At 44.5% G+C, this 24,365-nt stretch overlaps 1 long non-coding RNA gene across 1 annotated transcript in view; it reads right to left on the bottom strand.

Moving 5' to 3' along the window:
* Positions 1–17,718, bottom strand: part of LOC102371106 — a 100,334-nt gene extending 82,616 nt beyond the window's left edge. The window contains exons 1-2 of the long non-coding RNA XR_323174.1: positions 17,671–17,718; positions 4,599–4,672 (exon numbers count right to left, since the gene is read on the bottom strand). This is a non-coding gene — a long non-coding RNA (uncharacterized LOC102371106). The remainder of the gene's footprint in view (positions 1–4,598; positions 4,673–17,670) is intronic.
* Positions 17,719–24,365: the final 6,647 nt, after the last annotated feature.

Below are 24,365 nucleotides of genomic sequence, written 5' to 3' on the forward strand. Positions count from 1 at the left end.
AGCAGCAATAATTCATTCATCCTTGCTGCCTTGAGCTTCCTTTACTCTAAACTAGAGAGCTGCAATTTAGTCCTCCAGCAAGCATTCAGAATTGATTTGTGTCTTTGATGATGCCACCATCACAGAAGGTAAATTCCAAAAACACCAGATATACAAATACAAGTGTGAGTGCAACATCTTCACCTCCTCCTCCCTCCCCCCATTATCTGATTGTTTAGGCAAACTATGTAATTGTGGCCCATGGTCACCTGGCATGTGTTCTACTTAGCCACGTGCAGACTCTGCTTCCCTATTTGTTTGCAAATCAGATGCACACACATTTTATATGTGCATTTCATACCTGATGTACTGGGCCTAAGACATTTAAATTTACTGAACAGAGGAGATATAAACTGTAGATGAAAGTTAGTCTGGTATTTATTACGCATTTTGATTAAGAACCAGGAAAATGATTCTCCTTCCCACAGCAGAGGGCTGCAAATACTGGATCAAATTCTGACTGGTTCCTTCCTGCCTATGGAACAAAATAGGAGAGTCATAGGCACATCACAAGCTGGAAGTTTTCTGCCCTAATCCTAGTTTTTCTTACAATCCCCAGAGAAGGAGACTCTACATGGGAGGTGTTATTCCGCACACTTTTACACCCAGGCTCTTAATCCAACAATAGCAACTACACAAGGATAATTTAGACTCCTAGAAAGAATGATCTGTTGCTACATGGTACCCAATTCTGGTACCTATGCACTGCCAATATACTCTCATTTGCACGGTACATCAGGTGGTATAAAATTAAGAAGACGACGGTCACCCTCAAGTGAATTTAGAAGCACCTGCAAAAATTAGACTACTGGTTACTTTCTGCCATTTCCTTACTTCATAGAAGGCTTTGAACTTTACACATATCTTAGATCTGAAGTTTTGCTAATGAGAGAGTAAAATGGATACCTCAAGGACAAAAAAATTAAGAATAGCACCCGGATCAGAGCAGATTTGGTGAGCTTTTTCCAGTGCAGAAAAAGATGAAAGAAGGAGAGAGAATTCAAGGCAGCTCCCACTTTAAAGATCCGATGCAAACTGCAAACAGCTGATTCCTGCACCCTTCAGATTCAGGGGAATTAATAACAGACATAGCTCATACGGACTAGAAATGAAGTCCCACAGTATGACTGTAACTCGTCGTCCCCCCCTCCCCCGGGGGCCTTGTTCAGCCTAGGCAAAGGCCAAAAAAGGGTTAAAATCTATGACTACAGACAGACATTACTTATAAACTGATAAAAGTGACCAGAAACCAGTTCAAATCTGTAACACAACTGAAGTTCAGTGCACATAAATTGCTTTCAAAAGCAATTTATGATAAACCTGGTTTATGTAGTATGGTTAAGATAAACCTGGATATATGTAGTAGTACAGGGGTTCCCAACCCCCACGCCGTGGCCCGGTGCTGGGCCGTGAAGGATCGGCTGCCAGTCCACAGGACGGTCAGCTGCTAGACCAGAAGCGACCATGGACCGGCAAACTGCGGCCCTGCAGAGCCAGGCAGAGAGGTCATGACTCCTTCCGCAGGGCCCATGGCAGCAGTTTAGCCCACCCCCCTGCCCAGGGGCTGGAACTAGCTTTACCTGTCTTCCAGCTAGAAATTCCAGCCACAGGGCTCTGCACGGTGGTCCGCAGTTTGCTGGGCCGTGGCTGCTTCCGGTCTGTAGTTGCTGGGCCACAGCATAAAAAGGTTGGGAACAACTATAGTATCAGACTTAACTGATTTAGTTAGTTTAAATCAGTTTATTGAACTTCTGCCCCAGATCCCCTCCAGATTCAATTTAATTCACAGTCCCCCAGCATCCCAGGATGCTTTGTACCACCCCCATAAGCCCCCTCTCCCCCCGCCCTCCAACCCCCTAGCTGGGAAGCTGGGCTAGCCTTCTCCCAAGCTATCTGTTCCATTCTGACAGGGAGACATGCTCTAGCACCCCCTGGCTTTTAGCCTGGGCCACTACAGGCATGTGACTGCATTTCCAGAATCAAAAGTAAATGTCTATTCACCTGCTTTATTGGTCCAATCTACGCAATTTAGACTAACTTACAAAGATTGAACTGATTCAGCCTTGGGCTTTTTGACTGTACTTAGCCCTTGTGCTCAGCTGAAGTCCTGTTTGCTTCCTCTTAGCACATGGGAACCCCACAGAAAAGAAGTGAGATCAGAAAATTGCAACTAGTCCCCACCACACCCAGACCACAGGCCATATTGGGTGTAGCAGGAAGGACAGAATAATACATACTTTGCATCTCTGGAGGCACTTTTCTTACTGGAGCTCCCCTTGGGGGAACCCAGGGCAGATCAGCTCTGAAGGACTGCTATCACAAGTCAATGTCTAAATGGTAAAATCTGTCCCTTAGGGACTAGCCCCTGCAGCTTTTCTAAACCATTACCCTCGAAAAACCAGGAGCTGGTTGACTGAATGAGATTTTTTACAGATGAAATATTATTGTTGTGATTTGATCTTAGTGCTAATTTGGGTGCATAGCTCAGCTGCGAGTGCATTGTAGCATTTAGAAGGACAGCTGGTCTTTCTGCTATCAGACAAAAACAGGGTGAGAGTAATGTCAGAGTGACTGCTGTCAGCCAGTGGGACACAGGAAGCCACTTCAAGTACTAGGGAGTGAATGGCTGGGCTGTGATCCAGGAAACCTCAGGACAGCAGAGCAAGCTGGGATTTGTAAGCAGTGACCCAGAGGACTCAAAGGGCTTATGAGGACCAAATGCTCAGCAATGCACACTTTGGTTGACTGTCTATAGTGTGCCTAGCAATTCATTTTCTGCTTTATGCATTTAAGGGGCCATTTTTTCAGGCCCTACAGAGTTAGAGCCAGATAGAGAAATGTTAAGAGTCCTGAGGAAATTGTTAGACAATTTATACTTTACACCAGAAATCCAGAGAACAGCAGCCCCTGGGTATTGGTCAGGAGCTCTCCACCCTCCACCGATTGTGTACTGATTAATTTCATCATCACCTGCATAAGTGGGGGTGGATCCCTCCATGTTGGTTTAGGAATGGAGTCAACACACCTCTGCAACTCCTACCACTTAGCTCCTATTCCACCCCAAGCCCTCTTTCCCCCACCCACAACTGCTCCCTTTTCTCTGTGTTTATCTTTGGCTTCATATACTCTAAGCAAAAATTGACTTTGGCTTCTTTGCCTGAATTCTGAAGTGTTTGATCTGATAACATCTTGTGGTGTTAGGAGAGAGCGTGCAGCAGTTAGCAAGGAAAAGCAAGCACTGAGGTTTCCTTTCACAGCCTCAGCATTCCTCTGCTTGCCAGTTTACCAAACCAGTAGGCCAACATTTTTGCATGAACTGAAACATCTTTAAGGTAAAGGATGCCCACTTAGAACCAGGCTCAGATGAGTATGCACTTTGGGGGCACACTCAAATGCATATTGCACTCAAATGCATATTGCACACTCAAATGCAAACTCTGCATATTGAACATGTGTTTTTAAACAACTCCACCTCCAGCTGACTGAGGCCTTGTGTTTGCCTCAAAAGGTGCCACATCCAGCCCTTCTTGGACTGAAGGAAAGGCCAGGCTAGGCCAAGAAAGGGGCGGGGGGTGACTATAGGGGATAAATTAAAGAGCCCACCCCTACCCAAAATTCTCCCAGGGAGTTGGGGTATTTTACAAAGGAAATTGGTTAGACAGCAATACAAACGGTCACTCTTACATCAGAAGAATGGTTACAAATAGGCTAAGATGCTTATGACGTCTTTATTTTCATAAAATAGCTCAACTGTATATACAGGGACTTACCAATAGCTAGAACACTGAAGCCTACGAGGCTCTCATTCCACTGCACTACTAATGGAATTTCAATCCAGTTCACTTTAAAACCATTTGAACTCCATTAGGGGAGGCTGTTGTATAACTTTTCAGCCATTCATTTCAGTAAGTTCTGAATTTTTAAAGGAGCTTCAAGTTATGTGTAGTTATACATCGATGTCGGTATATGCTTTTACTATACCTGTATGGGCAGTTCAGGAGACAGCATGAACAAGCCCATACACATGTGCCTGTTGACAACAGCTACTCTTGAAAATATGATCCTATTTTAATATGCATCCACCATTCCTTTTAAGTACCATGAATATTCCAGTCACATACATGTGAATGCAGTCACAGATACAATACTCATCTACACTACAATCAAGCAACTGTTGTAGCTTTAAGCTGACTAGTTTGCACACTAGTGCTGCTGTGGTAGCATGGAATTCAGTACACAGTCCAACCCTGATCTATTCACAGGGGGAAGGGAGCAGCTCAGCCTGATCCTACTGTACAGCAATGGTCCGAGCGAGGCTGGATCCAGCCATACAGAGCTTGTAATGCTCCCTGCTGTCAAGGTTCCTAACCCATGGGGATCCCCGTGGTTTGTGTGCTGTGGCTCTGGGGGCTGAACCTGGCCTGTAGACCAGAATTTGAGCACCCCTGGTGTGGTGTATAGATATACCACTGACTCTCTAAATAACTTTGACTTTAGGTGCAAATATTTCACCCTTCAGACTTGTAGGCCCAGTTTTAAGGGCAGGCTTAAAAACTCACCCTTTCCATAGGTTCTTGCATTTGTGTCATTCTGGTGCATGGTGCAAGAGATTCCATACTCAGATGTGCCATTGCTGCTGGAAATGAAAAAAAGTGAGTGTTGTAAAAAGAAGACTTGAAGGGAGAAGCCAAAAAAATGTTATTTCCCCAGAAGCATAGCCTGACTCAAGGGAAGCCAGAAGGGTTTAGAGCAGTGATGCTCAACCTGGGTGCCACAGCACCCTGGGATGCCTTGAAATCCTTTCAAGGGTGCTACACAATGTTAGAACTGTTAGGTTTGCAAGCACTATTCACAAGATGAACCCAGAGATTTTGAAAAGAGATTCATAGTTGTGGTCTTTCTGAATTCTTTGCAACAAAAAAGTACTCTATTGTTTTTCTGTTGTCAAAAAAAGAAAGAAATCTAAGAGCTGGCATTTTCTGAGTACCACCTCAAATCTATCCAGGAGTGCCTTGAGTCTATAAAGGTTGAGAACCACCCCACCAGTGCATCTGCATGAAGAACAGTTGTCACTGGTCAATGGTACTGTGGTAAGCCTCTATTGTTGCAAAATGCATGGTAGGATCTTTAATGGCATTACAGAGCAGATATAGCATAGGTCTCATGGGATTCCTTGAAAGCTAATCAACCTTATCAGAATTGATACATGGGCTTCCTGAAACCAGATGTAACAAGAATAGAGCCAACCTTACAAGAATAAGGAGAAAAAAAATGTATCAACACTACATTAGTAAGAACAGCCACTCAGTTACTATTCTCCTATTATTTGGTGTTTGTCTTACAAAGTTTTTATGAACAGGGGAAAATATTCAATCTATACAGGGTAAATTGACTGTAAAGACTACCGCACCACCTAGTGGCAAGCTTGTCTCTCACTCCTAAGACTTGCAAGTGAAAGCTCAGTCTCTGCATTGGTAAGGATTAACTTGGGACAAGTTCAGAAAAGACCAGATACCTGAAAAGCAACAGAAGTCCCAGAAAATGTGTGCACACACATGAATTCATACAACCCCCATACCATATTTGAGTACCTGTGACTGGAATCTTTTTTTAAGTGTGATAGAAAAGATAAAATACTGCTACTATAATTTCCCCATTAATTAGCACATTCCAATGAGGATCAGTGGAAATTACGACTCCTATGTGCCCACACCCCTCTTGAAAAGTTTACTCCTCATCTGAATCTAAACCAGTTAGGTAAGAGAAGGTCTTACTTATGTCACTTCTAAAGTTATGAGCTATCCATTCTTACCCCAAATTACAATCAAAACATGCTTATAAGTACAGTTGGTTCAAAATATAAGAAAACATTAACAGAATGTCTTCCCCACTGAGTTTTCTAGAGTTTAATGTCTTCTTTTACCAAAAAAAAATTACCAAGTTCATTTGCAAGCTTTTTAGCTACTGAGCACCCACAGGGGCCCCTGATGAATGAAATGGGACGGCTGATAACCAACCCTCAGGACAAAACCGAACTCCTGACTGAATACTCCACGTTGGTATTCCACCAGTTCAAAAGTGTTAGTCTGCTTGACATGATAACGGATCATCATGGTAGGGGTGACCACCCTCCCACAGCTGGCATAGATCTTGTGGGGGAACACCTACAAAGGCTAAATATCTACAAGTCAGTAGGACCGGGTGAACTACACCCAAGAGTGCTAAAAGAATCGGCCAATGTCATTTCACAACTGATGGCACAGTTATTAGAAGATTCACGGCATTCAGGAGAGGTCCCAGAAGACTGGGAAAGGCCAATGTAGTATCTATCTTTAAAAAAGAGAGAAGGAAGGACCAAGAAAATTACAGGCTAATTATTTTTACCTCAATCCCTGGTAAAATCCTGGAGAAAATTATCAAAGAATACATTACACACAGGCTAACCGAAGGCAGTATTCTAAAGGATAGCCAATATGGCTTCATAATGGGCAGGTCATGCCAGACCAACCTCATTCCCTTCTACAATCAGGTAACTCGCCACCTGGATAGAAGAAATGAAGTTGATGTCATATACTGGAACTTCAAAAAGGCCTTTGACCTGGTCTCCCATGATGTCCTCATGGTCAAATTGGGAGAATGTGGCCTCGACTACTTTACGGTTTGGTAGCTAGGCTACTGACTCTGTGGCAGGACCCAAAGAGTACTGATTGACAGAACTGAGTCATCATGGCGGAATGTGACCAGTGGCATCCCACAGGGCTTAGTACTCAGACCAGTGCTCTTCAACATGTTCATTGACAAATTGAATTCAGGTATTAAAAGCAAACTGGCAAAGCTTGCTGGTGACATCAAACTATGGGGAAGCATGGTCATGCTCAAAGACAGGCTGGCAATACCTGGACAGGCTTGTGAGGTGGGCAGACCTCACCTGAATGTTAGTTAACACCAGACATGTAAAGTGCTCCACCTGGGGAGAAATAATCCACAACACACTTACAGGCTCAGTAATGCTATGCTTGCCAGCACCACAACTGAAAGAGACCTGGGTACCATGACTGACAACAAAATGAACATGAGCCACCAATGCAATGCCGTAGCTGACAGAGCTAATCAAACACTGGCATGCATAGACTGAGGCATCTTGAGCAAGGCAAAGGATGTCATCCTCCTGCTCTGCTCAGACTTAGTGAGACCGCAACTGGAATACTGCATCCAGTTCTGGGCACTGCACTTCAAGAAGGATATGGAGAAGCTCAAGAGAGTCTAAAGGAGGGCCACATGCATCATTAGAGGCCTAGAAACCAGGTCGTATGAGGAGAGGCTGAAAGACTTGGGACTGTTCAGCCTGGAGAAGAAAAGACTCAGAGGGGACCCGGTGGCAGCCTACAAGTATATCGGGGCGTACATCAGAACATCTATTCACCAAGGCCCCCCAGGAGAGGACAAGAAATAATGGGCACAAACTGACTGAAGATCACTTCAGGCTCACCAAAAGGAAAAACTTCTTTACAAGTCGAGTACCGAGGGTTTGGAACAGGCTCCCCCCAGAGGTGGTACAATCACCCACCCTGGCAATCTTCAAGAGGCCTCTTGACGTCCATCTTGCTGGGGTTGTCTGATCCCAACGGTCTTTCCTGCCCAAGTGCAGTGGGGCTGGACCCAATGATCTGTAAGGTCCCTTCCAGCCCCTAACAACTATGAAACTACAAGTCAGTAAAAAGACAGTATTCAGCAAATAAAAACATTTAACAAGAATTTTGACAATTATTTTTATTAAGATATTGATTCCAAGTTATGAAGCATCACAAAAATGGAAAGTTCTGATGATGCTGACAATTTTTCACAGAAAGTTTCATTTTGGAATTCGTGAACAAAGGCAATTTTAACAAAAATATGGCTAAAATTTTAATTGACGCTGGAGATACTTAAGCTTGTTTCAATGCTTGTACAAATTCCATTAAGCACAGATCAGCATCTTTATGTGTTTAAATATACCTTTGTAATTCTGGCCCGAAAGGCACTAGGATAAAAGAAGGTCAAGATATGAAATTGTAGATGGTCAGGTTCAGGGAAGAAGTTAAAGTTTTAATGTAAACTCTTTGGATCAAGGATTTTCTTTTTGTCCTGTGTTTATAGTGTGCAGCTCAGTGAAAGTCCTAAGCCATTTCTGGGACTCCAAGACACTACCATAAAAATGTTGTGCTCTAATCTGGCTTTACTAGTCATTCAAACTCAAGGAAGGAAGGGAGCTTGGATCCTATATTTACTGAGGCTCTGAGCTTCTATTTCTTTAGCAGATCAGAGACTGTTCACAGTGTAGTACAGGTATATAAAATGAATACTGGTAGAGAAATTGTACTAAAACTTAATCTAGTGTGTTCATTTTAGAGGAAGGTATTCAGCTGTTACATGACCAACCCTTCTTCTACCTACCACTCTACAACAATGGTCACAGAACAAGACAACAGCTTTAAAGAGCTTTCTACATTCATTTTATGCACCATTAACAGCTTGAGAAGAGTGACACCAAGTGGTTATTTCCCATTTTGCTTATTATTCTTTTTACCATGCTCATTATTACTGTTCAGTGACCTATTCATGACTGAGATATGTTTCCTTGGGCTCTACTAAACTGCCAAGCTCTTAGAAGTGATAAAAGCAGTACCATACTTTAACAAAAGACAGGAAGTAGTTATGGACTATTTTGTTTGCTATTGATGTGGGGGAGGAGAATATTAGGATCCTCATTGTGAAATCTGGTGGATACACCTCCAAAACCATTTTGTTAGGCACTAAAATTATTCCAGACTACAAACTGTGTCAAAATTGTAGATGTCAGCTACAGTGCAACTTAGCTAGCCAGGTAAGAAGAGCACTCAAGATTGCAGCATGTGCAAACCTGGCAGGCTGGAAATCCTGGGTAGCTAACCTGTGCTGAAGTCTGTGCCACTACATCTTCCCTGCTATTGTTGTTTGTGTTGGGACATTACCGTGTACAGACGCAGTCCTCTGTGTCCTACTGACATTCACTTGCCGGTCCTATGCTGGATAGACGCCACGACTTGATGAATTAATTAAATTAGGAAGGGTGATGACTTCCCTGACCCAGTACCCATCAAATGCAAGGACAGGCAAAAGAAAAGAAAAAAAAAAACCTTCTTGCGATAAAAAAAAACATATAGAGACCCAACATGTCTGCTTGCTCACTTTTCCCCATAGTACCGGGATTTTTAGTGGCTGTTGTCCCTCCTCTTCCCGCTCAGTCCATAAATCCCAATCACTGCAGCCGCGATTGGATTTTTTTTGTCTCTCCAGCTTAATTAGCTACCCGCTGCGGTGAATTAATGTGGAAATGTCTATAGACCCTGTGAGTCTGCTGCCCCGTTCCTGGGGACTTCAGGCCAGCCCAGCAGGAGAGCAATTGCCCCATCTTTCTGTTGGCACATAGTGCTGGAAATAGCTCCCGGAGCCCGGGTAGAGTCAATCCAGCTCACCTGGTGAGTTGGTAAGACTAACCCTGGGGACCTTGGAAGCTCCCTCCTGAGCGTGGCCATGCTACTACTGCTGGATGTGTCCCTCTGACTGGGGAGTTTCCCATGGCAGGTATCATCAATCTTCTCACAGTTTGTGCTAGCTAGATAAAAGCCAGCTCAGGGATGTATATTAGGGCTGTGTGAAATTTTGCCGGCCATTTCATTCTGACACTGTTTCAACCAATTTCGAGGTCAAAACAGCAAAATCAGAATGAAACATAGGCCATAGAAATAGCCTTGAAACAAAACAAGGCTGGTGGAAACATTTCAAAAGTCAAAACGTTTCAACCATAGGCTGGGGATGGAAAGTCAGCCCAGCTGGGTTGCTTTCCGGTGCCCCACGCTAGATCGCAATGGGGGCAGGAGACAGCCCAGCTGGGCTGCTTCCTGGTACCCCATGCTAGACAGAGAAGATAAATGACACGATCTAGCGCGGGGCACTGGGAAGCAGCCCAGCTGGGCTGCCTCCCACCCCCAGCATGATCTAATGTATATCCTTGTACAGCCCTAATGTATATCCTTGCTTCAATCACACCTTCTGATTGCAGTGCACACGTGCCCTTAGTTAAAGGAGGAAAGGAAATTGGTAAACCTGGACTTTGTTTCTTTCTGTGCATGACTGAGCAACTACTCCAGCCTCTCCATACTTTAGGTTTCTCTATTTGTAAGATGTGGACAATAAACATCTACCTCACAAGGAGTCTGAGCTTGTGCAGGAAGTGTTGGGAGGAAGGGAATGCAGGAAAATGTTATTTCATGTTTGCTAAGCAAGATGCTGCAAGATGCCTGTTGCAAGAAAGCTGTCATTGACAAGAATCTCTGTGGGCCTAAGAATATCTACAGCTTGTTGACCCACCTCCATCCTCTTCCCCCTCTTCCGGAATGGGCTCTCTTCTTGCCAAAGCCCTTCTGCTGTGCTGCTCAGTCTGCATCTCTCGTAGGGCTGTGTGAAGCTTTGGTCCCTCATTCGATTCAGCGGAGATTTGGCCCAATTTGGTGGCGGAATCCCCAAATCCGAATCAAATTGGAGGACCCTTTAATCTCTCCAAATCTAATTGAAACCCTCTGAATCAATTCGGAGAAATTCAGAAAGTTTCAGCAATTCGGATATAGACACAGCTTTAAATGTCTTTTACCTCTAGGTACCAAGTGGCTCGTGAATGCTGCAATGCTGAAGCACATGGAGCATCCCACAGGAGTGCAGGGGGCTCCCCAGCATGCTCAGCAGCAGCACTTCTGGTCCACTTCTGAGTCCACCAGGGAGTGCCCTGGGGGGCCCCCCACACCTCTCTGACTCAGTGACTGGTGCCTCCTGGGTCTGGGGGGGGCACCTGGGGTCCCCCTGCAGCTGATCAACGAGCTGGGGGGCACAGGGAGGCCCCCCAGCACACTCCCCAGCAGACCCAGAAGTGGACTGGAAGTACTTCAGGTCCACTTATGGGTTTGCCGCCAAGCATGTGGAGTGCCCCCCCGCACTCCTGTGGGATGCTCCATCGGCCCCAACATTGCAGCATTCGCAAGCCACGCTGGTACGTAGAAAAAACATTTAAAGCTGTCTGTTTCTGAATCGCTGGTTCTCTGAGTCAGCATCAATTCTTCAGATTTGGATTTGGCCGAATCTGAATCGAATAGGGCCCATTTCGCACACCCCTAATCTCTTGCCCTCCATCAGTTTTTCTTGAAGTGGAACTGCAGCAATTTCAATGTACTATGGGCTCCAGAACAATAGGATTTAAACCTTTAAATGCTTTGCTAGAATCCAAACAAGGACTTCCAATATTCACAAATGGGATAGGAGGCAGTTTGCTGCATGCACAGGAACTGGAATTTGCTTTCTTAATGCTCTGGTTGTACTGTCACCAACCACCATTTATCTGCTCTTAAGCACAAATCCCAACCCCCATGGCAGCTTCTGTGTTTGTTGCTGGACAAGGTCAAGTGGATAGCACCCCTTAAATGGATATGCATGTGCATACACATGCACAAGGACTTACTCTATGATGAAGTTGTGCCTTCTCATCAGAAATCTTTTAGAAACAAGTGGACTTCTTTATATTTTCCCATAAGCTCTGACACTGCATTGTAATTATAGCTAAGAGCAGGCACTGCATTTGTCCCTGGATAAACTGTGCCTGTTTGTATTGGAAAAATAATATTCAGGGATTGATGTTTACACACATCACGCTTCAAAGTAGGGTTTAGTGAGTGGCTGAATACAGTGCCATTGATTCAATGATATAATCCTGGGATAACTGTACAGACGTAGTTTCCAGCACCCCAAGATAAACTATTACTAAATTTTATCTGGGAAACTTATTAGGATTTATTCCAGGACAATGGGATAAACTGCACTATATGATTGCATTTTGTCCCAGGATAAAATTGTTTATCCCAGGATAAATGTGATGTTTGTTTGCAGCCTATGAGGCAAAGAAAAAAGAGGTCTTATTCCTACTACCCCATAGTGCACCACATTCACATTCAAATTTGAGTTGTTCTTATAGCAGAAGGAATGAGGGAGGAAACATTTCACTGAAGCATTTTGGAAACCATTTTGGTATCTCCATTTTGGCATCTCTAAATATGCACAGACTTGCACTTGTCCTTATTGAACTTCATGAGATTTCTTTTGGTCCAATCCTCCAATTTGTCTTAGTCCAACCCTCCAATATACCAAGTCTGTGGTGTCTCTAAACATTCACAGACCTCTCATCTGTTTCTAGGACAATCTTATCTTACATTTGCATAGTAACTTCTGTCCTAACTCCGAGCCAAAACCAAGATCACCCTGACCTCAATTATCATGCTCCAGTACACTGATATTGTTGTAATGTGTGCTCACTCAGAAACAGATCTTCAGGCAATCATTGCCGTCTATACTGAGGAATATAAGAAAATGGTACTGACGCTTAACACTCAGAAGACTGAGGTTCTCCATCAATGAGCAGTCTCTAGCTCTGGTAATTCAGATTTACATTGAGACTGGAGAACGTTGAGTATTCGTCACACCTTGGAAGCTCTATCTCACAGAAGGCTGACATCGACAAAGAAATCCAACATCTCCTTAAAAGTGCAAGTGCAGCCTTCAGATTCTTGAGGCAATGGGTGTTCAAAGTTCGCAACATTAGATTTGAAACCAAGCTCACAGTTTATCAAGCAGTCATGATCCTCACCTTACTGTACAAAGCTGAGACATGGATAATATACAAGAGACACCTCAAGTCACTGGAGAACTATCATCAATGCTGCCTGTGGAAGATCCTTCATATCCAGCGGGAAGACAGACACACCAACGTTAGCATCCTCTTACAAGTAAACACCATGAACATTGTGGCGATGATCATCCAACATCAACGTCACTGGGCTCTCTACATCATCTTGATGTCCGACTGCAGACTCCCAAAGCAAGTTTTATTCTCCCAGCTCAGTCAAGGCATATGCTCAAGAAGAGGGCAGAGAAAAAGCTTCAAGGATGGCCTCAAGACCAACTTAAAAAAATGTAACTTTGATATCAACTCCTGGGAGACTATCACACAGGACAGTTCCAAATGGAGGAAGAGTCTGCTAAAAGGATCTCAATACTTGGAAAAATTAGGATGACAGTAGATGGAAAAGTGGGAGCAGCAGAAACAGCGTGTCATGGACTAAATCAAGAATCCAGAGTCACCCGACCCACCCCACATGGAAACACATGCCCAAGTTGCAACAGAGTCTGTCAATCCCAGATCAGCCTCATCGGCCATCTTCATGCCCACAGGTAAAGCAATCGTGAAAAACAATCATCCTCAACTGTGAGGGACTGCTGATGGATCCATCCTAAAGGTTCCCTGCCTGATGGGACTCATGTCTTGAAAGCACCCTAGCCTTTCTATATCTGGAATGTTTTTGGCGATGGCTGCAGAAATGGCAATTTATCTGCTTTCCAGGTCTTCATCTAAAAAAATTCATCCTCCAGAGATTTGGCTGAAAGTGAGACACTGAGCCAGCAAAATCTGGGAACTGGGCCTTGCTGCCTTCATGAGGAGGCTCTTTTCCACAAGGAAAAGAAAAATGTATTCAGTGTTGTAGATCTAATTGTGACAGCCAGCAGGGGTCTGACTTGCAGCAGAAATGTTCTATGCCCAACCACCCCTTACTTTATCAGTCAAAACTGTTACTCTTGCTGATTTATAGGAATTTACTGCTGTATCAAAAGAATGTTTGCACATCAGGAAGAAACTTTTTTCTTATGATTCACTGATTAATTCAGCTTTGTTATTTGCATTCTTTGTAAAGAGATTTTGATAACAGCATATTTCAGTATCCTGCTCTCTGACTGACATTTGTTTTGCTTTTTTTTTTTTACTGTTTCCTGGCAAATGGAAAGTGTGCACACACCAATCTGGCATGAAAAAAGAGGAGATTCCTTACATTTTTAAGAAGCAAACTGGCTTTGTACAAGTCTGAATAATAGCCCAGCAACCTAAGTGCCAATCCTGTCTCTTCCATTGACATTTTGCATGACCCTGTCCAAGTCAGCAAAGTAAGGACCCTGGACTTCAGAAAAGCAGACTTCAACTCACTCAGGAAACTGATGGGTAGGATCCCCTGGGAGGCCAATCTGAAGAAGAAAGAAGTCCAGTAGAGCTATTTGTACTTTAAAGAAACCTTATTAAAGCTGCAGGAACGAACAATCTTGATGTTCAGGAAAACTTAACAAGTATGGCAAAAGACCAGCTTGGCTTAGCTGAGGACTCTCCAGTGAGCTAAAACACAAAAAGGAAGCTGACCAGAAGTGGAAACCTGGACAAACTACTAGGGAAGAATATAAGACTGCTTGGGCCTGCATGGATGAAATCAGAAAGGTCAAACCACACTGGAGCTGCAGCTAGCAAGGGACATGAAAGGTAACAAGAAGGGTTTCTACAAGTATGTCAGGAACAACAGGAAGAGCAGGGAAAGTGCGAGTCCCTTATGGAATGGGGGAGGCAGCCTAGTAACAGATGATGCAAAAAAGGTCGAAGTACTTGATGCTTTTTTAACCTCAGTCTTCACATGCAAGGTCAGCTACCAGACTACTGCACCTGGAAGCACAGCTTGGGGAAGAGGTGAACAGTAGGCCTGTGCGAAGCAGCTAGTATTCGCTTTGGATTCGGATTTGGCCAATTCGAGGGACAGTGATTCAAATCACTGTCATGAATTGATTCAGCTGAATCTCATTCAGAGAGAATCTCATTCAGAGATACGGCTGATCTGAATCACCCAAGCCCATCCCCCACCCGCTCTCCCAGACCAGCAGTGGCTGCCCCACCCAGCCCAGCTCCCGGTACTGGAAAAAAAAAAGGCCCAACTCACTGGGTGCTACCTGGCGCAGGGGGGAGGGCCAATCCCCGCTGCCCCATGCTGCGTGGGGGGCTCTGCACGATAGATATTAGGAAACGTTTTCTCACTAGGCGGGTAAGTAAAGCACTGGAGGCTACCCAGAAAGACTGAGGAATCTCCATCCTTAGAAGTTTTTAAGACCCAGAAAGCAAAGCCCTGGCTGGGATGAGATAGTTGGGGATGGTCCTGCTTTGAGCAGGGGGTTGGACCAGAAGACCTCCTGAGGTCTCTTCCAATCCTAATTTTCTATGATTCTATGATGCTATGTCACTTCATTTCTTTGTGCCTGTTTCCTCTTCAACCCTTTGCTTAAACTGTAGACATTTGTCACTATGTGTTTGGACAGCAGGCTCCCACTGTAAACTGGACCACCTATATGGCAAGGTTCACAAGAGAAACTCAGGCACCCAGTCCAAAATTTAGATTTAATTAACAAAGCAGGTGATCCTCCACCTATGCAACTTGCAGGCTTTGATGCAGTTTACCTCACACACACATGCTTCATCCCCCCCACTCCCCAACACATACAAAATGGAGCAAAGAGTGGTGGTTCCAATAGTGCAGTCTTGGAGCACTCACCTGGCAAGGCATCTGAGCTATGCCTTATAATGTCTAGCCTAAGCACCCCTTGTGCATCTAGTCTTAGGTGCTACAAAATGTAACTTGGCACTAGACAGCCATAAACTGATTTTAAAACATATTATACTTGGGCCTAAGATTTGCACCAATGGGAATTAGAAGCAATTACATCAGTGTAAAGACAACTGCACTCGCATAGAACTGATGGGAGATCAGAATGAGGCCAATAACTTGCGTAAATCTATGTTAAGTTAAACATCTGCCAAGCTGTACATGATCCCCATGTTAATCCCAGAAAACTACTATGACACCTAAATCAAATCTTAAATGTTGACCAAATGGCATTTAGAGAGGCAGTCATTCTTAACAGTGAAATCACTGTCACCAACAATGAGAGGCAGATAATCACCAGTTCTTCACATACTATTATCACTGTTATTCATATAGGAATAAGAGCTCTCCATTAAATCACTGCATGGATTACCAGGCAGAGAATTCCAATATGCAGGCTTGGGGGATATTGCATGAGTCTTCATTCCACCACTCCAAGCAAAGAAGGAAGAACTGGCCCCCTGCCTCTGCCTAACCCCATCCAAACTACAAGGGTTTCTACTGCTGAACTGATGCAGGTAAGAAAAAACACATGGTAATTTCTGCTGCAGGTATAGGGTTCTTCCCAGAGCAAGGAGAAACTAAGGGAGCCATTGTAATTCAGAGTGGTGCCTTTAAAGTACAGAACTTCCCAGAACTATTCCAGGTGCTATGCAGCCAATGCTCAGAACTGTGCTTACATGCAGAATAGAACCCATACCAAGATGGGAGGGATAGCCAGCATGGGTTTGTCATGGGTAGGCCTTGCCTGGCCAATGTCATCTCCTTCTATGACCAGGTGCCATATCACCTGGACAAGGGAGAAGTGATTGATGTCATATACCTGGATTTTAAAAATGCCTTTGATCTGGTGTCCCATGACCTCCTCATGGAAAAACTGGCCAACTGTGGCCTTGGCTACACCACAGTCCGATGGCTGGGAAATTGGCTCCGAGGTCGGACCCAGAGAGTAGTGGTCGATGGCAGAGAGTCACTATGGTGCTCCGTGACCAGTGACGTCCCCCAAGGCTTTTGTTAGAATGATTTCATCAGCAAAGTTAACATTAACATACAGTTCATTGCTGCTGCCAGCCCAGTAAAAGACACTTACATCTGATTTGCTTATTCACATTTAGACCCTTTCTTTCCCTTTGTTTGATCCCTTTTTAATAGCTATTTGTAATATCTGGGATGTTATCTAATCCTATATGGTGTTGTTGCAAGTTGCCTGCCAGCCTTGCCACAAAAATTGGACTGCTTAACTAGACCCTGATGCAGGTAATGGCTGCAAATTATATCTAAGCTTTGCAAAAAAAACTAAGGTCGGCCCAATGGCTTGTCAGCATCCTACATCCGACTTGTGATTTCTATATAGTTACAGATACTGATCTGTTTACCTGTAGGAGTCAGCTTAAAGTTTTAGTCATAGAAGAAGAATATATCCAAAAGGATGAAGCTGGGTCTCTCAGGGAACATCTACACATGCACTTTAATGTGCAGTAGCCAATTTTACTGTGCATTAAAGCATCACATGAAAACCGTGATTATGCAAATACTTTCATTACTGAGCATTTAGGCAGCCTAATGCACATTTCTTTAGTACCTCACACTGAAGGTACTAAATTTAATATGCATTAGAAAAAGCACCTTAATGTACACATAGACAGGCCCTTAAAGTGCCAAAAAGGCAGCTTAAACCACTACCACAGGGGCTTAGCCTACAATATGGAGTGACCAAATGGAGAGTGGAGCACACAGCAGGAGGAGAGGAACATGCTCCTCTCTACTCACAGACTATTTCTCTGGCTTTGTAGAAAACCTGTTCCTTATTTGTTCCACCACCACCAAGTCACAGAAATATTAATGAGCATTGTTAACCAGAGGACAGATTCACCAGCCAACCTAGTCAAAGCCTACTCTCTCAAGTTCAGCTCCATCTCCTTTCCTCAAAACAAATGATTAGTAAACAGAGAATAGAAATATTTCAAAACAGCAACAAAAAGGCAAAGACTCACTCTTCCATAAACTGAGAAGAGAGACCATACCTTCCACTCTGGAGTATACTTACACCAGCTTCTACAAAAAATCTTTTCTTACTCCTTTCCACACATTCCCCTAGGAAGCAGTCATATGACATTTGGTCAGCTGATTCTACCCCATCATGGGTTCTGTCTGGGGAATACAGCTGGTGGTTAGCTCTGAATGTCAAGCTGGTAAGATATGAAGTGACTTTAGACATTTTACTTCCAGGCCTCTGCAGTATAGGGAGTTCTACAATAAAAACCCCATGCTGGATCCTCAGACTTGTAGGGTAACCCCCTGTTGTCAGTCATCAGATTCACAGAGCAGAACAACACTATCTACAAGGCAACTCTTTGCCTGCTTAAAGACTACAAGGCTCAGGGGTGTTGCTTGTCAGAATATAGCTTGGAACTGCCCCGTGCTTAAGCCAGGTACATAGTGATAATAAACCTGGATGAAGAGACCATCAAGGCAGTACAGATATAGCCAATGGGCATGGTTGCATCCTAAAATCCTTCCTGGTTGAGACTCACCTAGATCTTCTGTGTGTGTACAGATACTATCTGTGAATTCTTAGTGAAGGAAGATAATCTTCTTGAGAAGCATCTTAATATTATTGAAAAGGATTCTGGGACTTGATAATACAGATAAATGAAGCTGAAACCCTCCTCAATTCCAGAACATGTCCACATCTGCACATATGGCATGTCTACATCTATAATTTGTTAAACAGGCTTATCTACATAGAAAAAGAGCAGAAAGACTATAAGTATGTAAGTTCTGTTTCTTTAAAACCAGAGTTGAAAACCAGTAGTCAGAAATGCTGGGGCTGGAAATTCTTCGCAGGTTTCTTTTTTCAGAGAGGAGAAAAGCTACCTGTTAATTAACACCAAAATCATAGGGGCGTATACCTACACACTATTATGTAAACACTGAGGCATGAATGCCTATTTGTACTGAATTCTATTCCTGATCCTAAAAAGGTGCTGAGAAATTCTGGACTCTCTCTACTCCCAGGGTCTGGTGGTCTTTCCCATCATGATATGAGTTTTATGGTAATATGCAGTTCCCACATTTACCATAAAAGCCTCTTTTTACAAACTGATATTGCTGAAGCGGGGTGGGGGGAGAAGTAGAATTAGAGGGGGGGAAGGGCATTTAGTTTGAACTGTGTTATCTCTTCACAGTAAACACTCTGAATGCCTAACTTACCATACCACTAACAGTAAGCAGGAAAATAAGGACACGAATTGCCTCAGGCTCAACGCCCAAAGGGCATATCAGAAGCTGCCAGTAAAGTATCAGCCTTGTTTAACATAAGACTATCCCTCTGTTAAATAAAATAGAGCTGTTAATATGGAATAATGGAACAATTATGTGCAATGTGATAGTATGAAGTGCGTTGAATGTGAGTGACAACCTTTCCAATTGTAAATGGAGATCCTGTCTGGTAGAACTGTTACTTGTTAGTTAAATGTAATTATAGACTTGCATTCACAATGTCTAAGTGCAGGAACACCATGTATCTTATTTACAGGCGTTTTCATGGGGATTTATTACACTGGCTGTTTAAAACTAGGTCATCTTGAAATCTGGAATATTGTGAGCACAGTTGCAAATATGTATGTCTAAAATGGTAGACACTTATCAATCCAGTGAGTTTAAACAAATTTAAAACGTCCTTGTTTTTCTTTTCTTCTGTATTCAAATTGCCTTTGTTCATTCCAACTAAAAACTAGCCCTTTTAAAATTAGGTTTTGCAGGTCCTAAGGGTATTAAAAGCTCGGCTTAGATCTAGGAATTATCAAAATTGACTACTGACCCCTTGCTAGGTGGCATTCTGGTACTAGAGGTGATGACTTTCAAATATGAAACAAATACCCTGACCTGCTACTAGAGGTGATGACTTTCAAATATGAAACAAATACCCTGACCTCCTGTGTTTTTAGATCCCATAACACATTTCATAAGAGAAGGGCTGATTAGATCCTACGTACTTAAAATTTACTCCCAAGATTTTAAATGGTGCAACATTTTTTTCCTTTTCTGTTTTAAACTGCTGTGTTAGCAATGCTGTGTACTGTTAAAAGCTACTGCCCAGGGTTCATTGCATCTCAGTGGAACCAGATGTATATCATTTGTGGAGCATATGGGATCCTTCAGGATGAAAAGTGCTAGAGAGCTATAAACTATTATAATTGACTAAACTGCCAGTGCCTGAATGGACTGACCTTGGAAAGGGCCATATGGAATAAGGGCTGTGACCCTGGGGAGACTGCCTCACTAGAGAAAGATTTACGCATTATGAAAGTGATGCTGACGCTGTCCTAGGAGCACCTCATCAAAATGCCCCACGGAGATGCCACAGTGAGGTTTTAAGTCTAGAATTGATTTGAAGATGGGGCAATTCCTGGAGGCTGGTATTCTGGGACTCAGCCATTTTGAATACTAGTTACCTATGCCTAAGATAAGGGTACTCCTCTGCAGTTAGAGGGGCAGCACTCAGCCACCTTATCTGTCTCTCTTGTCCTAGAAAAAGACAGTCCACGAAGAGGGACATATGACCCTGATCTGGCTGCTTCGGGCCAGAGCTGCCGAGTGTGACAAGTTATACAGATCATTTAGTACCCACATTCAATTCCTCCTTCTTTTTGGATGTAATAGGATAGCTTTTGAAAACTGCATGTCATCAATCCAAAAATACCTGGGAGCGTTGGAAGCATCAATGGGCACAAGCCTGTAGATTTCGGGGGAAATCAAAAAACTGGAAAAGACCCATTCCCACGAAGACCAAGTTAACAGATTGCCCACTTGGTGTTGCAGGCAAAGAAATCTCTGGGACACCTCGTGCAGCTGCTCCCTCACCACAGCTCTGCAGAGGTCGGGGCGCTTGGTGACACAAGAGCCACCCTGTGATTTTCCCCATCGTCACAAATCAAGCGAAAAAGAAGCACTGCCGTTTCCCGGGGGCACCTCGCCTCTTCCCCCGGCTGCCTGCAGCTGGGCAAAGGCTGCCTCGCATCCGCAAAAGATGATGGAGAAGCACTGCTCGAGAAAATGAAGAACCTCTGCCCCAAGGGCCTCCAGCATAAGGGCAGCAGGCCTGCACTGCTGCCTCAGAGAAGGGGCAATGCCAAGCAGGGCTGAGAGGGTCCAGGCAGCTTTCCCTTCCCCTCCAGCCTGAAACTATCAGCCAGCACAACCGCTTCTCAGCAGCCCCTCAACTTTCAGGGGTGGGAGCCCCGGGATCTCGCGCTAAGCTCCAGCTGCTGGAGTCGCGGGACCAGCCCTCAGCCCACAGCTCCTCCTCCCCCCGCTCCGAGAGCTAACGGAACGCGGGGCGGGGCTTCGGCGACGGGGCGGGGCTTCCCCGCGCCGCTCGGGGGCCGGGCCGGAAGTGCGTGGGCCGGTCTGGTGGCGTAGTTCCGGCGGGGGGAGGGGGTGACATGCAGAGCTGCCAGCAGCTGGAGCCGCAGCCCCGGGAGGGCATCCCATCCCATCCCCGGCGGGCCCCTCCCCGCCCCGGTGGCCGCAGGGGGAGGCCGAGGCCTGGTGCCTGCCCGGGGCAGCTGGGTGCATTCGCGGCTGTGGCCATGCTAGCCTGTGGCGGCCTCCCCGGGCTGACCCCCCCGGCAGGCTGGGCATCCCTTCTTGCCCGTGAGCGGTGGGGTTTGCTGCTTGGTGCTGGTGGGCGGGGGGTTTGCTGGCCGATCTCCTCCTCAGTCTCCGCGCTCTCCCTTCTGAAGTGATGTCTTCTGAGTCCTTTTCTAATGGGTATCGACAGCCCCGCGAGAGGCAGGGAGATCGATGTGTGGAGCCGGGCTCTGCTGTCCATTCACACTGAATGAGTCCTGCTCTGAGGTGTAGGCGGTAGCCGTGTTGGTCCAAGGCAGTGTCCAGGGCGCCACGGCACAAAAGAAAGGAGCGGGCGTGCCGCGGTGGCAGTGAGCTCTACAGTAGGTGTGTGGATGGGGGATGCCTTAACAGGTGTGCCGCAGAAAAAACATTTTTATTCATGTAAGTGCACCTTGGGCTGGGAAAAGTTGGGAAACGCTGGTCTAAGGGCATGGGCTGACAAGGTTCTTTGGGTAAATCTGATCTCTTTTATTAGACCAACTCAAATAGTTGGAGAAATTCTTTGTGCAAGCTTTTGGGTGCACGTGCTGAGGCAGCGTCTGCACTTGGTGTGTGCTTTGGCCCTGGGAGTTTTGGAAAGCCGAGTTGCATGCAAGCGGCACGGTCGGATTTCTGCTTCGGAGCTGCCGTACGCAACGAGCGGGGAAATCTGTAACGACCATCTTGAGCTGCTTGAGGAAAGCAGTTTGCTTCACAAATGTAGAAACTTAATAACGACTGCATGTTTCTGGATTTCCTTTTCAGAAGGTGCGCTCCCGGTCCGAGTGTTCATTAGTTGCAAACTTGCTATCGGTTGAAAGTCACATACGTCTGATGTTACAATTTTGCTAATCGGTTCTTGGTATGTTGTAGGCCCAGTGCTCAGGAAATGATTTTGAGTGATGTATTACTGTAAAAAAGCTGGTGTAATGTGAAGGTTGTAAATCTTGCCAGCAGAGGCACAGAAATTCAGTCATGCCTAATGTTGCAGTCTTGACTTGCATCATCAAACTGAAGTTCTTGCAGCATGTAAATTGCATAAGATCTTTGCCTGTTGGAAGACCTCTGCTGCATTTTGGGGCAGTTACTTGGGTTGGGCAGTATGAGCAATCCTGTAAAAAAATAAATAAATAAATAAATAAATCTTGTCCATAGATTTTTTTTGTTTGTTTGTTTGTTTGTTTTGGGGTTGGGGGGGGTTCCTTGCATTTTTATTGCTGTCTTCTAGCTGGTAGCACAAACTCAGTGTGTGTTGGTAGTTCATCCCTGATTGCCAGTTAGCCTCTGTGAAATGAATTGGTAAATTATTTTCCAATACAAGCGTTCTTTTAAAATGCTAACTGGCACCTTCGCTGCCAGTCTTGAGGAGCTGAAGGCTTGTTTCTTGTGGAATTGAATTAGTCAGGCTTTGCCAAGTGATTCCTTCAGGTCAGATTAGGGACATGTTGTCTGGGATGGGAATGCTTATAATACCACTGATGTCTGAGTATCTGTGGGAAGGATACAGGTGACTGCTGTCATTTCTCACCAAGGATCCAGCAGTGCATTGAGTTCTTCAGCATCTGTCTCTTCTAGTTGAGGGACGCTGCACATGCTACAGAGATCCTGTAGTTGTTTGGCCTTTGGTCTTCCTGGCTGGGTGAAGGCTAGATGTCCATGCTCTGGCTCAATCATTGCTCTCAATACCATTGGCTGTGAAGTAGAGATGATGTGATTGCAAACCTTAATGCACTTGAAGGTGAGTTTTGGGGAGGTCGCTTTCATTTCCTTCTGGAAGATCTTAGAGTACAGTACAGGTTTCCCTCACTTTATGCAGGTTCTGTATGTGTGAATTCACTCTTAAGTGATGACTCTTTTTGTACCAAAAATTTGTTATATGCAATGTGAACTCACTCTTAATCTCAGTGTGGTGGAGGCCCGCAGTCAGCTGCTTTGTGCGGTGCATTGTGGGAGTGATGTGCACCAAAATATAGTCTGTGTGGGTATGTGCCTCTCGCTCGTTGTCTGCAACACGTATTTCTGTAGCTGTCATCCCTGTGCTTGTGTGTACTGTCTGCTGTTGGTGAGTACCAAAATGGTCTTGTAAAAGTGGTAGAAATGGATCTGGGGGTCAGTATAGTGGAGGGCTTGGAAGGTATCCCTATTTGTTACATTGTAAAGTGGGTTCTCTTTATGCAAATTTGAGTTATGCACTGTTTTCCGGGAACACTTGCAGCATAAAGCAAGGGAAACCTGTATTTGGCAATTGCTGAGTGCTCGCCTGTACGAGTGTCTTGTCACCTCCACTTCTAATGCATGTAAGAGGATGTTTTTTGGACAGTTGGTGGAGAATGATGGGCTACAGTCTGTGGGCAATATCCAGATTTGTTTTCATCCCATCTCCTTGGGACAACATGGCTTGATGGACTGCTCAAAATGTAGCATAGATTCCAGTTTGGGTGAGAACTAGGCTGCAAAGAGCTGAGGTAAGGCTTCTGAGTTGGGGATTCAACAGGAAGAATGCAAGGAGATTTGTTTCAAGCCCTTTTGATTAAGGAATATATTTGCCTTTATCAAGGAATCTTTGAGGGGTTTTTTGTTAAGTCTAATGTAGGATTCCTACTTACTTCTAGATGGTGGATATCAGTACCTGGACATGTTTTCCAATTTCAGTTGACTAGCACCTTATACTCCACCCCCCGCTGTCCTTTCAGATGGGGACCTGACTTTCTTGACTTTAATGTTAGAAATGCATCTTTTTTGCATGTAGTATTCTTCATGCCAGGACTGATGCACTATAGCAGTATGTGATTAGATGTGTAGTTGTGCTGATCAGGAGGGACAACTTTGCATTTCCACTCATGGTTTTCACTTGACCTAGCAGATCTTTAGCCTTAGAATCTAGGAAATTGTGACATAAATGCTGGAGAGGTAATAGTCAATGACCAAGAATAGGATGTAGATCTTATTACTTCATGTCCTGAATAAAGCACCACAGCAATCTAACTAAATGAATCGCTTATTTTCTTAGCCAGATATATGATACTGGACTGCATTAACCATAGGGTAGGGACTGTGAATGTTACTGGTAGCTGGGAAGTGACTACAAGGAGATTTGTGGCCTTTGGGACTGTTTGACTGTGGTGT

Source organism: Alligator sinensis, unplaced genomic scaffold, assembly GCF_000455745.1.
Source record: "Alligator sinensis unplaced genomic scaffold, ASM45574v1 scaffold115_1, whole genome shotgun sequence".
Taxonomy (NCBI): Eukaryota; Metazoa; Chordata; order Crocodylia; family Alligatoridae; genus Alligator; species Alligator sinensis.